Below are 17,223 nucleotides of genomic sequence, written 5' to 3'. Positions count from 1 at the left end.
TAAAACCCAAAATCAAACTCAACGTAAACATTATTATCCTTAGTGAATTTTACTTAAACAAGGTTTTTGATGAGTTTTGGATCATTTCGGAGTCTTTTCTATGACCATAACCTCAAGTTCATTCAACAATATTTCTTGAATGATATATCCAAAAATACTTATCGTATCTTCTTTTTCTTTTCTTCCTTTGGAAGGAGCATTGTGGGATCTGAATTTCAAATTCACACCCCCGTAGAAAGAAGCAAAACAATCTGCAAGCTTGCCGAGAAGTCGCAACTTGATGAAATTTTGGTGAGCCTATCATGTGATAGGCCATAACCGAGCCGAAAATCGCTTCGTGTACGCCGCTCGTGAGTGTTTATTTATTTGTCATCCGCCACGAGAATAGAGGTTTTAAATGGCGTATTTTACGGAAGGTTAGCCGCCTTTGTTGCGTCATACGTGGTGTGGGTGGTATGATGTGCTCGGAGACTATGAACGCGCACATTAGGACTTCTCAATTCGTGATAATCGCCGGTTATATCAGAGTGATTGGGATTAAGGATTTCACATTCGTGACGGTTAAAGTAATGGAAATTTTTGTTGTCACCATGGTAGGAAGCGGAGAGAGAATGAGGAAAGGGACTCGCTAGTGGTTGGTTAAGAGAGAGAGAGGTGGACTCAGTGGTTTTGGAAGGAATCCGATAGAAATCAAACGTATGTAAAGTATATGTATAATGATACATAAATTTAACATGACCTAATTACAATGTAGGAAGGGAATATTTACATAAGGAAGGGAATATTTACAATATTTACATACTATCAACGAATTGTCACTTATTATACATTTCGTATAGTTTTTAAATATGTTAGTTTTAATTTTAAAATATTAAAGTAATTTAATCTAATTTGCTTCGAAGAAAAGTCAAATTCACTCTTGAAAAGCGAATTGTGACAAGTAATTTAAGACAGGAAGTACTATTATTGTGCAAAATTTTGTGAAACCTGATGCTACATGCATGCTACAAGTTTTATTATTTAGCACGTTACTTGAGAATCTGACATCGTTCTTCATATATATTTCTGTTAAGTTACCAAAAGTTAGCAAGTAAACTGTAGTAAAAAAATTGCTTATGTGGCCAATGTTTCAAAGTATTTCTTGCAATGATATATTATCATTGTGTCATGCCTCTTCTTTTCTTTTCTTCCTTTTTGTGGGATCTGAATTTCAAATTCTTTATTTAGAATCTGACTCTTTTCATTTTGTGGTTGGAAACTAACATTAGGATGTAGGAAATATAACTCTCAGGGAAAACCTGAAATTATCGTTATATGCCTCCTTAATCTCTAAATAATACATGAAGAAAGACTGTGTTGAGTTTCTGATTTAGTGAACACGAAAACTTCTATAATTTCAAGTAACAAAACTAATACTCTCTCCGTTTCAATTTATGTGAACCCATTTTGTTGAATCTTTAATTTAATAAAGAAGAGAAAACTTTTAAACTTGTGGTATTAAATGAGTCGCATATATTTTGTGTGGCTACAAATTATTGCATAAAGGTAAATTGTTTCCAAATATAGAAAGAGGTCATTATTTTTGACACGGACTAATGAGGAAATAGGTTCACATAAATTGAAACAGAGAGAATATTATTTTCCTCATCGATTTAATAACACCATTCTGAAAAGTTTTATATTATTGTATTTTTTTTCTTAAACTTTTATTTGATATTGTAGAGTGCTATATGTTAATTTTCTGAACTCTTATCTCTTGGGCTGACAAAGAAAGTGTAGAAATAACCAGAAATGTGGGTAAGGGTACATCTCCTTTGAATCAAAAAGAAAACGAAGGGAAAGATAGGAGTAATTTTCTTCCCATCTCAGATGACTTAGAAGTTCTAAAAGCGCCACCCATTAACTTTAAAAGGATTTGACAGCGATTTTTATATATAGAAATATCAAGCCGATCATTTGATAGGGTCATAACTCATAAGAGACAACAACAAAATAGTGCACCTCAATAAGAAAATGACAATATAGTTGGGTTTACTTTTTTTAAAGTCTCTTAATATTTATTTATTTATTTATTTATTACTACCCTATATTTTTGGTGACGTCCAACTTCTATGAATGATAAGATAGACATTTCATTAAAGTGATGTCCAAACTATAATATGTATGATACGTGTTATGATTAGAAATGAAATATGTTAAAATTATAATGTTGTCTTTTTTGCCAAAATCATTAGTAGGCATACATATAAATAACATGAAAAAAACCACATGAGTTTACCTTCAAGCTGTGAAATAATATGTTCTAAATTAATTAGGGGGACCATTTTTACACTTGAAAGTGATATTCATGTTATTTTGAATTCACGAAACAAATGATATTTTTATGTTGTGACTTCTCCAAATATTATCTTCTTTCATCGGTAGCTAATTATAAGAGAAACTACTCGGTTGTTAGGAAACTCTCTTTTATAACATAATTAATATTGTTAAGAAATAACCATATACCTATTGAACTCCTAATGTGTTTCTACAATGATTAGGTTATATTATAGCTATTCGGGAGAAGACTTTATTTAATTAATTTTGTGATAGATGATTATATTCGAGAGAAGTAATTGACTTTATATTTAAAAAGAGATATAATGTAAGGTGCGAAATCAAAATCCTTGTATAGTATTTGTTCCACATTTATCATATCACATTCAAATTATAATTCTTTTATGTACAATTATTTACTCAAAACTTTGTTTCAATAATATTGATATTATTTTAGTAAATTATGTACTACATGACTCGACATACACGTGCAACGCACGTGCCGAAAAACTAGTTTACTAAAAAGAGAGAAAACCAGAACCTGAAGGTTGGCAAGTCTAAAAGCTATGACAATGACCCAACCAGCCAGGTAGTTCATATATGTCATTTCTTCTATTTGATTGATGAATTTTGTTAGGAAATAACTGTCTGTTGGGTTAATGTTTGCATTAAAAAAGATACGGTAGTATTAACCTCAAAATCAAATATCATACTGTAAAAGTTTACAGCACCTAAAATAACTTGTCTACACATGAAAGTGAAAGCCCCCAAAAATGTATGGTGAAATTAAATATCAATGTTGAAATATCAGTTCAATGAGTTGACTTGCATTCTTTGCCACACAACTTGATCAGTTCATTCTCCTCACTTCCAATCGCTCTTTTATTTCAATACATACTCTCTCTTTTATATCCTTTTCAAAATAAACTATTTTGTGATTTAAATGGTAAATCGTTAAAAGTAAGACTTAGGATTGCAAAGTAAAAATAGGTTTCACGCATTATGTGCAAAATGCAAAAGATCTCCATATTTGGAAATGAGAGCAGGCCAATTATTAGAGTTTATCAACTATGTTTCCACATATTATGCAATTTTTTGCCGAAACCTTTAGTTTCTTATAGCTTGTTTGGTCAAATTTATTTTTCCCAAAAGTGCTTATTTTAAAAAACAAAGTGAGGTGTTTGCCCAAGCTTTTGGGAGAAAATAAGTGTTTCTGGAGAGTAAGCAAAAACAGTTTTTCAGAAGCTAAAAAATACACTGAGAATTACTTTTTAAAAGCTTGGCCAAACACTAATTGCTGCTCAAAAGTGTTTTTTGAATTAATTGGCCAAACACAAACTGTTTTTTTATCAAAAGTACTTTTTTGAAAAGGACTTATTAAAATAATTTGATTTTAGAAGTTTGGTCAAACAGGATATTATTGGCTTCCGCTGCCTATTTTGGACCCGACTAATCCGTATTCGCGCTAGGAAATCTCACTTTAGGTATAAAGCGCTCTCTAGTACCAAAGACGACTTCATTAATTTCAGCGCTCGAACCATAAACGGATCCACAATATGAAGTTTACGGGTTCGGAATAACCTCAAGTTAATACACAATAAAACTTCATTTACGGTCAATTATTGATTATAATGTTTACTAATTTCTTATAATAAATATTCAAAGCTTGAAAAGAAACTATTGAATTCACGTTACAAGCTAGATTCGCCGATGATTCGAACCCGAAACCTTTAGTTAAGATTGAAAAAATATTTATCACCACTATCCACTACAACATTAGGCATCTATAGCTACGAATTCTCAGCTATGAATTTGAAAATCGTGGCTAATATTTTCATGGCTATTTACAATTTTGTAAAATTTCTTAGCTACAAAACTCACATGGCAAAGCTAATTCCTCATTTTTGCTATAGTTGCCAACTATCGTGGCAATAATAACCCAAATAGCTACGAATTTATTGCTACAATAAAATGTCGTAGCTAAATCACATGCTTTTTGCCACGCGTTTGAAGTTACTGTAGCAATAGTAATCTTATAGCCACAAAAATTACTTGAAACAAAATATTATAGCTACAAATTCATTGCTGCAGTAAAATGTCGCAGCTAAATCGTATGTTTTTGCCATGCGTTTGAAGTTATTGTAGCAATAGTAATCTTATAGCCACAAAAATTACTTGAAAAAAAATATTATAGCTAAAGAGATATATTTTTGCTTCAAGTTTAAAAATATGTGGCAATCAGGGGCGGACCTATGTAGTAGGTTCCGGGAGCTCGAGCACCCACTGACCCCGATGCGGAATCCATGTAGTTAAGCGCCTATAAACAAAACGTTTAGATGGATGCTTTGGTTCGGAAGCAGAAGGTTTAGCGCCAAGCACATGTGAACCGAGGGTTCGATTCTCGGCCCGAGCAGTTTTTAGGAATATGCTAATCACTTTTTCCTTTTTCTTTCTTTTCATATGGTAGACACTTTCTCTTCCTTTCCTTTCTTTTCAATCATAACCTATTTTGAAAATTGGTAACATTTCAATCTTGGTCTTTTCCTCACCATTTCTTTTAGTTTATTTTTTATTTTTTTTTTACTTTTTCTATTTCCTATATCTCATTCATTACGACAAAAAACTTTAGCTTCTAGAAAATTTTAGAGCGTAAGATAGTTGCAATTGTAAGTAGTGATACAATTGTTCAGTGTCTTCAAAATATAAAAAGTCGTCGAGTCTTAGTAACTATAAGACTTCTTTTTTCTAAACAAATAGTAGTAATAATATTAACTGTATTTTTCTCAATGTAACTTGTGACTAGAAGTCCTTTTCGTAATAATAATAATAATATTAATCATCGTTTTCTCGAGCTTTTTAAATTTACGTTCGAATAATTGTGTATTTATATTGAAGAAGTGAGCACCCACAACCTTAAAATCCTGGATCCGCCACTGGTTGCAATAGCTATCCTAATAGCTACAAACTTAATGCTACAATAAAATTTCATAGCAAATAGTAATATGTTTTTGCCACATATTTGAAGTTACGGTAGCAACATTGATCTTTTTAGCTGCAAAAATTTACTTGACATAAAATAATGCAGTTAAACCGATATTTTTGCTTCAAGTTGTAAAAAGCAGTGGCAATAATTAGCTTAATAACTACAAACTTGTTAATAAAATTTTATAGCTAAATATAAGTTTTGTTACGCATTTCAAGTTATTATAGCTAAATATTTTACGTCATGGTATAAAAAAATAGCAATAGTTGGATAACGGCTACAATTATTTTTATGACAAAATGATATATTCGCAAAATTAGAAAGACTAAATTTTAATAGTAATTTGTAGAGAGATTTATGTATGTGTGGTTCTTAGTTACTTTAAATAAGTACTTAGAGTAATTTAATATATCTAAACAGTTAAATTTAAATAAATACACATATACATAAGAATTTGTAGTAATTTTAGTGCATTTAATTTTGACAAATGACCACAAACTTAGAATACTTAGAGGAACACGCTAACACTACAAAAAGAAAAATAAAAAGATTTACTGACATATGACATTTTGTATATCTAGATAAAATTCTAATTTTGCCACTAATAGGAAAAAAAATAGATTTACTGACACACACATATAAAATAGTTATGAATTTTGGACAAAAAATGAAATTTGTCGCCAATTTTGGCGCTGTCATTTAACATGAAGTCTCCTTCCTAACAATATAATAATATTTCAAATTATTTTTTAAAAACTATGTTTTTCTAATTATGTAGAATATAAGAATATACTTTTTCTTATATCTAGTTGCACGAAGAATTAAGAATTTAATGCGGGTAGAATATAAGAATATACTTTTTCTTATATCTAGTTGCACGAAGAATTAAGAATTTAATATGGTCAATATTTTGGTCCATAACAAAAAACCCACTATGTTGTAATTTTTATTAAGTTACCTATGAGTTAAGACCACAATTAGAAAACAATTGAATTATGTCTGATTAATGTGTAAATAACTAATTATATAAAATTTAAACACCTATAAGCTTGTGTTTGATTACATATAATTAGTTATATTTATTTAATATCGACAAATAATTTTTTTTATCATGGTTTGGTCCTTTTTCAAATTTAATAATTCATTCATTATCATAAAACTCATTGCCCATCTATTAGATCATAACTATTACATCATAATTTATATAAAATTGAGTATTACTTGTAAGATTCTACATAATTAAGTAACTATTTAATTATATTTAATTAAATTGAAATATCTTATTATATTCAATTTAAATAAGCAAAACAAGTTATTGATGTTAATTATAATTTTAATAAATTAATACAACAACAACAACATACCCAATGTAGTTCTAGAAGTGGGGTTTGAAGAGGGTAAAGCATATGAAAACTTTACCCCTACCTTGGTAGGTACAGAGCTTGTTTCCGATAGACCCTCGGCTCAAAGAAAGCATATCAATTTCAATAATTTGATAATTATGATAAATGTAAGAAAATATTAAAAATAATATATATATATATATATATATATATAGGAGCATATGACACAACAAACAATATCACATTCAGTACAAAAAATATTACATGTCAGTTTTAATATTAATTAATTTAAATAATAATGTAACTATCATTGCTAAATTAACGAATTTAATCTTTTTTGATATTTTAATTATTTTTTCTTTTTCTTTTTATATATTGGATTATCTGATAGTTGAAAGATATATTTTTGAATGTCATTTTTCATGAAAAGAGTTAATTTGTTCTATTATATTTATTGTAACTTATATTTTTACGATTTCTCTTTTGGGATAAATACATTAAACACTCGATTCGATTTCGGATACGTACATTCCTTCTATTTTAAATCAAACACTTATACCTCTTATATTATATAAATACTACCGTTATACTCCCAATGAGGTATATACGAAACTAAATATTTGAATACAATTATTAAAAATTAAATTAAATTTACAATAAGAAGTATTTATGTATTTATTTTTAAGAAATTTAATGGAGAAGATAAGCCTTTTTTAAATATCTTCAAGCATTGGATTAAAAATAGAGAATACACATATATGTTCTGGAACACATATCTTTCGAAACTTATAAATAAGAAAAGGACACTGATTACTAAGATATTTCGATTAATCGTAATAATTTTCCTACACTTTTAACATATATTTTATTTTCATTTAGTTTAATCATAATATTTTATTATATAAGAGTTTCTCATTTTTATTTTAGTTTAGTATTTATTCTTCCACTTTAAAATATCTTAAAATTACATAAAAAAAAACTTTTGATTTATAATTCTAATAAGTCTTTGAATAATTATATTTTATTATACTTAGTTTTGGATAAACCTCGTGAGGGTCTAAGCGTAGAATTTCTGTGATATGGAGAGTTTAAGTGTTTTATTTTAAAATACAGGAGGGATATTATATTACATTAGTGTTTTGTGCAATTAACACTTCTTCTTTTTTTATAGGCAATTTTTTTGACTATTATTGTTACAACATTTATTTTCGTTTATGGTATTTGTATACAAAAAGTTTTTTTTTTTAAAAATAGTATAAAACAAGAATAGGATGTGTCCAATATTCCAAAACCTAAGCCCTTAAGATTCTTTTCATCCCCAGCCACCGCCACACCCCTCACCCGCTTCCTCCTTTGCTTCATCAATCAAAATCAAGTTTGCAATTTTTCACAAGTATTTTTTTTAATTTTCTTTCCTCTCCATTTGTTGTTCACAAGTATTTTTACATTCTTTTTTAAGTTGCTATAATCGTAGACATTGAAGCAATTGTCTTATTTATTTATTTATTTATGTAGATTGGTTCTCATCGATTTAAGGCGAGCAATGGTGATTTCATTTATATTGAGAGTGAAGTTATGTGAAGTCGACGACAAGGTAAGTTAGGCTTTTGCTTTTTGGATGTTGTGACAGAGTTGATTTTTTTTTTGTTATGCATATCACTAACAGAGGCTAAGTAGTCTATGGTTGTGTCGTATAAATATTTATGTTTCAGAAATTGTTCAATAGTCATAATGTAGTTAAAATCAAATGCTTATTATTATTACAAATGATAGTATGGGTTCAATAGGTTTTCTTGTTATGGATCTATAATTTTTCCATGAAGGATAATGAAGTGTTGCAGATGTGCTTGTTCCTTGATTAAAACACGCTTAGAAAAAGCTTTTAGTGCAAAAGATTGAATTGCTTGGAACTTGCGATCCATTTTAAGATTATTGAGTTTCATTATCTTACAAAAATTGTTCATATAAGAATGTTAAGGAGATTTTAGTAAAGATAATGCTTTTCTATAAAATATATGATCATATGAACCTGTTAAAGTTATATACATGATACAATTATTTTTGCTTTTTGGTATTAATTTACTTTGTTGAAATTGACAGGCAAATTTGTGGAATTATTTGGAGCAACAATTCAAACTATGGTACAATTGGAGATAATGGCGGAGGAAAAAGGAGAAGACTATCTGGCTTTGTATCTTAAGCAAGACACTACTATTGTAATTGTTGTCATAGAAAAATTATGTGTGAATATTTTGAAATTTAACTATGTAATGATGTGTAAGTTGAAACCTATTTTGGAATATAAAATTTTTATTTTTCACTATGTTATAGAAATTCTTGAGTTAACGATGCTTAAGGCGTATTCTTCAATTGGTAGCAATCGAATTTCTGTAATAATGACTAAACCTATGTATAATTGGCAAAAATATGGTAATACATTTTTACCTTTTGTATCAAAATTAAAAAAATAATTAACCATAATTTTATGTATTTTGTGGAAAAAAGAATGAATTTTTAGCTACGTACAAAATTTTTTTGTGGCAAATACTTTAATTCATAGCTATGGATTTCAAACTCGTAGCTAAATACAAATATTATTGCCACCAGACTAGAATATAAAATAGCCACAAGGTTTGAATTTTCATAGCAAGCAAATCAAGTCTTTTGCCCCAAAATAATATATTGTGCTACAATATAAAATTGCTACAGATTTTATTCGTCGTGGCAAAAGAGTAACATTATTTTGCTACAAGTATATATTTCGTGGCAAGAATCTTTCACTATCATAGCTACAACACAAAAAAGATTCGTAGCAATAAGTATTAGGTCTTAGCCACGGACCATGTAAAGTTTGTAGCTAACGTTTAGCCACGCTACTTCTAGCTACGGAAAAAAAAAAATTATAGCTAAAGTGTTTAGCCACGAAAATTTTCATATTTAGCTACAATGTATTTTGTAGCTATATGTACTCTGTGTTGTAGTGATCATAATCTTTGATATCGTAAGAATCTCTTACATGTAAAGAAGATTATAGCTATTTCTGCTTTTGATATCCCTGCTCCCTCTGTAGAGATCTATATATCATACTAGTTGCATGTGGCAACTCATGATACAAACATAATAAATTTAATTTAAAAATACTATAATTTATGTCATTTTTCGATTGCATAATTAATTTAATCTAGCAACATGTTAATCATGTCTTGTTGGTAAGTCTTCATAATTATTAAAGTTTTTTAATCACATAATTGCATAATTTTTAAAGAATAAACGGAAAAGGCTCAAATATGACATCCAACTATCGGAAATGGCTCATTTATGCCACTCGTCAATAGTTTGGCTCATTTGCCATCAAACTATATGTAAATGATCTCATTTATGCCATCAATCTATAGGAAATGACTCATTTATGTGTACTCATATATATTTTATATATATATATCGCCCGTTACCAAAATGACTCATCCATGCCATTTTTTATTAACGCCGATTTTATAATACCAGATATGACACGTGGCCTCCAACTAGATTATGGTTGTGGGTGGGTAAGGTGTAGGGGTCGGATTTTTTTATTAATTTGGTATTCAAAATTGGACTAGTTTAATTAAATGACGTAGACCTCTAATTGGAGGCCACGTCTCATATCTGGTATTATAAAATCGGCGTTAATAAAAAAATGGCATGTATGAGTCATTTTGGTAACGGGCGATGGCATAAATGAGTCAAAATATTGATGAGTGGCATAAATGAGCCATTTCTTATAGTTCAATGGCATAAATGATCCATTTCCTATAGTTCGATGGCATAAATGAGCCAAACTATTGACTAGTGGCATAAATGAGCCATTTCCGATAGTTGGATGACATATTTGAGCCTTTTCCGAAGAATAAATTATATATGAGGAAGGAAGTTTGGAAGGACAATTAACAAATATAAAGGGACACAAGATTCGATATTCACTAAAGAAGCAGAATTTTGGTGATTTAAAACAAATAAAGGGTGTGTTCGGTATGAAGGGAAATATTTTTCAAAATGTTTTTCAATTTTTCATGTTTGGTTGGTTAAAATTTTTGAAAAACATTTTCTTTGGAAAAACAAATTCCTTAAAATGAGGAAACTAACTTCCATAATAGAAGTAGGGAAATCAAGTTCGACAGAGTGGCTTTTACATTCATTGTGTCCTCCCCACATTCCAATACACCTCATCTTCACTCCCACCATTGTAGCTCCCATCCCCGCCAACAACCACCGCACATCCCTACCCCCACTTCTCATAGACTTGTCTAGGTTTTAGATAAATGATTTTGGCATAATATTTTTGCTTACACCAAAGATGAGAAATTAAGTAAGCAGCACACTTGTTTTCCTAGAAATTATTTGTAAAAGAATAATTTTCGTGAAAAATATTTTCTTCATACCGAACACATCTAAAAGAATATGGAGTACTAATTTGTAAGACCTAACAAATGTTTTAATTGGAAATGAAATTGTGATTCCAAATTTACATGAATTTTATCAAAATGTATGATAATAATAATAAGACATAATGGCAAAAAATACACCTGAACTATCACTTTTTCGTGAGTTTTCTACATGAACTATCAGGTGTGCAAGTTTCCTACATGAACTATCACCAACTATTTAACAAAGCACACGTCAACTATCAATTATTTCTTTTTTCTGCCTCAACTATGCAGATAAGTTATGAGGTAAGTTTGACTACTACTTCCTACGTCTAAAATTATTTGGTGCTTTTTAGTTTTACAAGCTCTTTAAGAAATTATAATTAAGAGAGGTATTTAACTACTTTACCCTTAGTTTAACTACTTTACCCTTATTGTCTATCATATACTCCCTTTGTTGATTTAAATACATTTGCTTTTGTTTCCAAAATTAGCTAATGATAACGTCCAAATCCACTTCTCAAAGAGAAAGTGTACATAGTCGTATGCAATATAATTTACCCAACTACGAATGGGGGTCGATCCCACATAAAACAATATACTAGGTGATTTAAACAAGTAAGGAATTATCACTTTCTACGCTAAGCTAAACACTTGATAATATTTTGATTTTAAGAAAATTATAACTAATGCAAAAATGTAAACTAACCTAGAAAACAAGTAAATGATCAATGGCCACAAGCATGGATACAAGGAACTCTCAAGTAACGATCCAATATATTTTATGATATTACAACTAAGAGCGGGTTTATATTAATAGATAATGATTTGTAAAATCTCATTGAAAGTCTTCCAACCAAATCAATAAATTTCACTTTAAGATTTTCCAAGCCTTAGAGTGTGATATTAAGCACAATCAATTTAACCTCAAGTAACTATCCTCTTCCGAACTCAAGTTATTAGATGGGTTTAATGACCCAAATTCTTGTTAATTAATCTTTCCCAACCTAGATTTCCTCTTCCGAGCTCAATCAAAGTAAATGGGCGAGTCTTAGGGTTAGCTAATTCCTTAAGAAACATTAAAGAACAAGATTAATTAAAACAACAAAGACCTACTTCAATAGCAGTAAAAATCATTAAATACATAAGCATAACAAGAGATTTAATCCAACACTTGATAATGAATAATATCATAAACAAGATTCAAGTGAAAGAAGATAATACTACACACTTAATATTCAATACAAAATAAGGAATTGAAGAAAGGTTTAAGAAATATCTCATTAAGGTGCTCCAATCTTCTCCTCCAATGGTGTAGATGAAATCCTAGATCTCCAAGCTTGTATGAAATGGCCAAAGATAATGATATTGTCTTCCAAGTGTTCCTTTTATAGTTGCAAAATTTTCCAACCCAAAATATGTCCAAAACAGCCACTGATTTTCGAAATTTGCAAAATTTGTCTGGACAGTTTTGCCATTTCTTCAGCTTTTTTTGCCATTTCTTTTGACTTGTTTTTCACTTGGTTTCTTCCAAAGCTCTTCTCAATCACATGAACCAACTTATCACAAAACTCTAGGAGAGTATTTATAGGAAGGAGACAAAAAGTGCAAAAGTGGCTTTTAATGACACTGTACGGAACAAGTATGCGGTCGCAAAATTAGTTTGCGGAGCCTCATAGTCTTCGCATCCTTGCGCATTTAGCTCCACTCACTGGTCATTCTGAGACTGAGTATGCGACCGCATACCAGAGTTTGCGGTGCCGCATACTGAACGCATATTCAGCTCTTTTCCGTCTTTTTATGCCATTTTGTCCTTTTTGTGCCCTTGACTCAATGCACCTGAAATAATAGCAATACACACCAAGAATAGCCTCATATTATAGATTAAGAACATAAAAACCAAATCAAAGAGACTAAAATAAGTGGTAAAATCACCACTTATCAAGCCCCTTAAGAAATTATAATTAGGAGGGGTATTTGACTACTTTACCCTTATTTATGTATAAGTTATAATCTCTTTCCATTAAACATTTATCTATTTTTATGTGTCGTCTTCATTAATGACAAAATTCTACTAAGGGTAAAATGAGGAAAAATAATTAATTGTACCTTGAAATTCTAAAACGACAAATAATTTGAGATAACTATTTTTAGTAATCACAACAGATAATTTTAAACTGAGGAAATAATTCTTATATAGTTACTTAATGATAAGAGTAGTATAGGACAAATTAATGAATCTTTCCTGATTTGTTAAATAGATAAATAAAAATAATTAGTTTTAGTATAAGGAACAAACAACAAGAAATGGAAGGAGTAATCTAATAAGGTACAAGAAGATACCCACAAAAAATTACTATATATGGTGTCAATTTAATTCAATTACAAAGTTTCAAGTGGGAATGATCATAAGAAAATGAATGAGAAAAATGAAAATAGGTAAGCAAAAAGCAACAAACACGAATGACGTGAGGACTACCAAAACTTGATTCCTCAACTTATATATGTTGATAATGTAGTTACTTAATGATAAAAGTATAGGATATCCTCATTATATATAGGAACAAGCAACAAGAAATAGTTACTTAATGATAAGAGTAGTATAGGACAAATTAATAAATCTTTCTTGATTTGTTAAAATAGACAAATAAAAATAATTATTTTTAGTATAAGGCTCTATATAAGCAACAAGAAATGATCATAAGAAAATGAATGAGAAAAATAATCTAATAAGGTACAAGAAGATATCCAAAGAAAATGTACTATGATATCCTCACTTTATATATATTGTTATGTGAATTTTTTAAGATATAAAAGTTATTTTCTAAAGAAATATAATTTGTGTTAGTACAAGTGTCAACAACAACAACAACATCTTACCCATAAGCCATTTGGGTAGTTATATGAAAATTTTCATTCCACTCCTTTAATATTTTAACTTCCATTTTGATGAAATTATTTAATTCAAATCAAATTTGGAACCGTAATTTGACATTATAACTTATGTATTCTAATTTTCTGAAGTTATTTAGTTCTAAATAAATAATCTATACATAATTAATGAACTTTTAAGACAAATACATAAAAAATCGGGGATTAGGGGTTCGAACATGGATATGGAAAAAAATCTTTGGAGGAAGCGCTCCCCCAACGATTTTTTTTTTTTGGCTCAAATGCGGATATCGAGCACCAATCGAAGAAAATCAAAGAACGTGAAAAATGAGGTAGGAGGTTTTTTTTAAGACTTTAAAAACAAAAACAAAAAATTGACTTAAATAAATATTGGTAAAAGTAATTAATTAAAAAGTTTTAAAAAAATTTGAAAATTATTGTGATGATCAAAGAAAATGAATGAGAAAAATGAAAATAGATTTTAAACAAAAAGCAATAAATTGACTTAAATAAATAAGATTAGGATATAAAAGTAATTAATTAAAAAGTTTTAAAAATTGAGAAATTGATGTGAGGACTACAAAAAAAACTTGATATCCTCACTTATATATATATAGTAGTAATGTGGGGCATATTTGATCTCCATTATTATTGGATTTCTCAACAATTTTAAAATTATATGTTACAATACTCAAACCGCATCTCTATTGGCAAATGAAACAAATCATATTGCTTAAAAACATGACAACCTACTATTTTAGAGTATTCACCACCAAACTTTTCAGGACCCCCCCAAAAAAAAAAAAAGAAAAAAAAAAAGAAAAAAGGCACCACATATTTAAGTCAAACAAAGCAGCTTCCTCCCTCCCAAATATTTCAACAAGTCAAAGTATACTACCTCAATTATTATGGATTAACAAGTTCTCCTTTAAGATTTAAGCTACAAAATTACTATAAAATGTATCAGAAATTAGATATGAAATTCGTCATTAATTTATCAATGAATAACTCATTAATAACAAAAAAAAAGTTGATAAACAATTGCTAAATGGATACGAGATTATATTGTTTAATGACAGAACTTGTTCGTCGCTAATTTTTACTTTGTTATAGCGAATTTTATGAAAACTTTCTTTTGAATTTCACTGCTTCATTTTGTTTTTTGTTTTGTTTTTTACTTAGAGCTTCAAAATTTAATGTTGATTTTATATATAATTGCAATTATAATTAATGTTGATTTTATATATAATTGCAATTATAAGAATTTAACTTAACTAGCCACTATTGTCCGGTTTTTTTTTTTTTTTAATTGCTTGAAAAAATTAAGTCAAATAACTAGATATATAAACGAGTAGCAATGTTAAATGTTAGTAAAAAATCTCACCGGTAAAATAATCATAATTCTAAATTGTTTCGAAATTTGAAAATCACCCAAAATTTAATTGAAGGGGTACTCTTATCTATTAAAAAGGTTTATAGGTACTGAATATTTCCCAACTCTAAATTCTTGGATTTTACTCAGCTTACCTAGAAACTCTTTTCATCATCATTTTCCCTTGCTAACAATATCAAATTATTCCATTTAAAGCCTGAATTGTCAACCTTTCCTCTTTCTTTGAAAAAAGTGTAAAGGATGTTATTTGAAATAGCTTTCAACATGAAGTGAAGATGAAGTGAAGACTCCACAACATACACAAAAAATCAGCTTTAAAGTTTATTCATTAACGCAACAAAATACGTTAAAAGAAAGAAAAGGAAAGCACATACCAGAGTTAATATCACAAGTATATATAATTTCATGGCCATCAAATTTATGTATCCCATCTAGAAAGCTACCTCTGGTATAAATTCCATACCATTTGGTATATTAGAAAGACACCAAAAAACTATCTAATCTTTTCTTTTCTCTCAGACTTTTCTTCATTTCTTTTTTTCTTCAATGTTTTGTCTCTTTACTCCATTCCAATCTATCCCTTAGTATCATTTTGTGCCAATGCCATCTCCATCTCAGCAGCCTTAGCTTGTTCTCTGAATTTCTTATAAATATCACTATATAAAACTTCCTTGTCCTAATCACCAAAATAGTAGAAACAAAAGCCCCAAAGATAGTAACTACTGCGATAATAATAAAAGCCAATTTAAAACAGCCAACTCCATCACAATTCAAGTATTAAAAATAATTACCGTATTACTAACCTCAAAATCAAATATCATACTATAAAAGTTTATAGCACCTTAATAACTTGTCTTTACATGAAAGTGAAAGCCCCCCAAAAATGTATGATGAAATTAAATATCAATATTGATATATTAGGTCAATTAGTTGAGTTGCATTCTTTTTGCCACACAACTTGAGTTTTGTTCTCCTCACTTCCAAGTTCTAACCCCTCTTTTATTTCAATACATATAATTTCTCTTTTATCCTTTTCAAAATAAACTATTTTATGATTTAAATAGTAAAGAGTAAGATATAGGATTGCCAAGTAAAAATAGGTTGCACACATTAGATGTGCAAAATGCAAAAGATCTCTAAATGTGGAAATGAGATTAGGCCAATTATTAAAATTTATCAACTATGTTTCAACATATTATGCCAAACAAAATTACGGAATGCAAGATTTTTTTTTCACCACTTGGTATTCAGTATTTGCTTTTGGGCCGGATTATTGAAATTGGTGATAAAGAATCTCACTTTGAAGATAAAACGCTCCTAGCGAACATGATTCTATTTTCAAACTTCGAATCCGAGACCTATGATTAAGGATGGAGGAATACATACATTCACATAAAGTCTTTGCTGGTGCAAGATTCCTTTTACGGTATATATCTATTTCTGCTATCCCGCTCCCTTCGTAAAAATCAGTATATCATATGTGGTGCACATTTTATCTCCATTATTATTGAATTCTCAACATTTTCTTTTATTAAATTATTAATTACAACTGTATATTCCTATATTAATTCAAACAACATGTCCATTAGCAAATCAAACAAATTGCTTAAAAAGAACTTGATTACCTAGTACCTACACTATTTTAGAGTATTCAACACCACATATTTAAGTCGAACAAAGCAGCTTCCTCTCCCCTAGAAATTTCAAATAGTCAGAATATACCTCAATTATTATGGATTAACAATTTATGGAAACTTCCTTTAATTTGAATTTCATAGCCTCATTTTATTTTTAACTTAGAGCTTAAAATTTAATTACTTGCTTTTTCATTCAAGTTGTTTTAATGTAATTGCAATTATAAGAAGTCAGTTTTGACTAGCCACTATTGTGAGT

Source organism: Lycium ferocissimum, chromosome 6 (assembly GCF_029784015.1).
Source record: "Lycium ferocissimum isolate CSIRO_LF1 chromosome 6, AGI_CSIRO_Lferr_CH_V1, whole genome shotgun sequence".
NCBI classification, from domain to species: Eukaryota; Viridiplantae; Streptophyta; class Magnoliopsida; order Solanales; family Solanaceae; genus Lycium; species Lycium ferocissimum.
Note: the sequence above shows the minus strand (reverse complement) of the source record.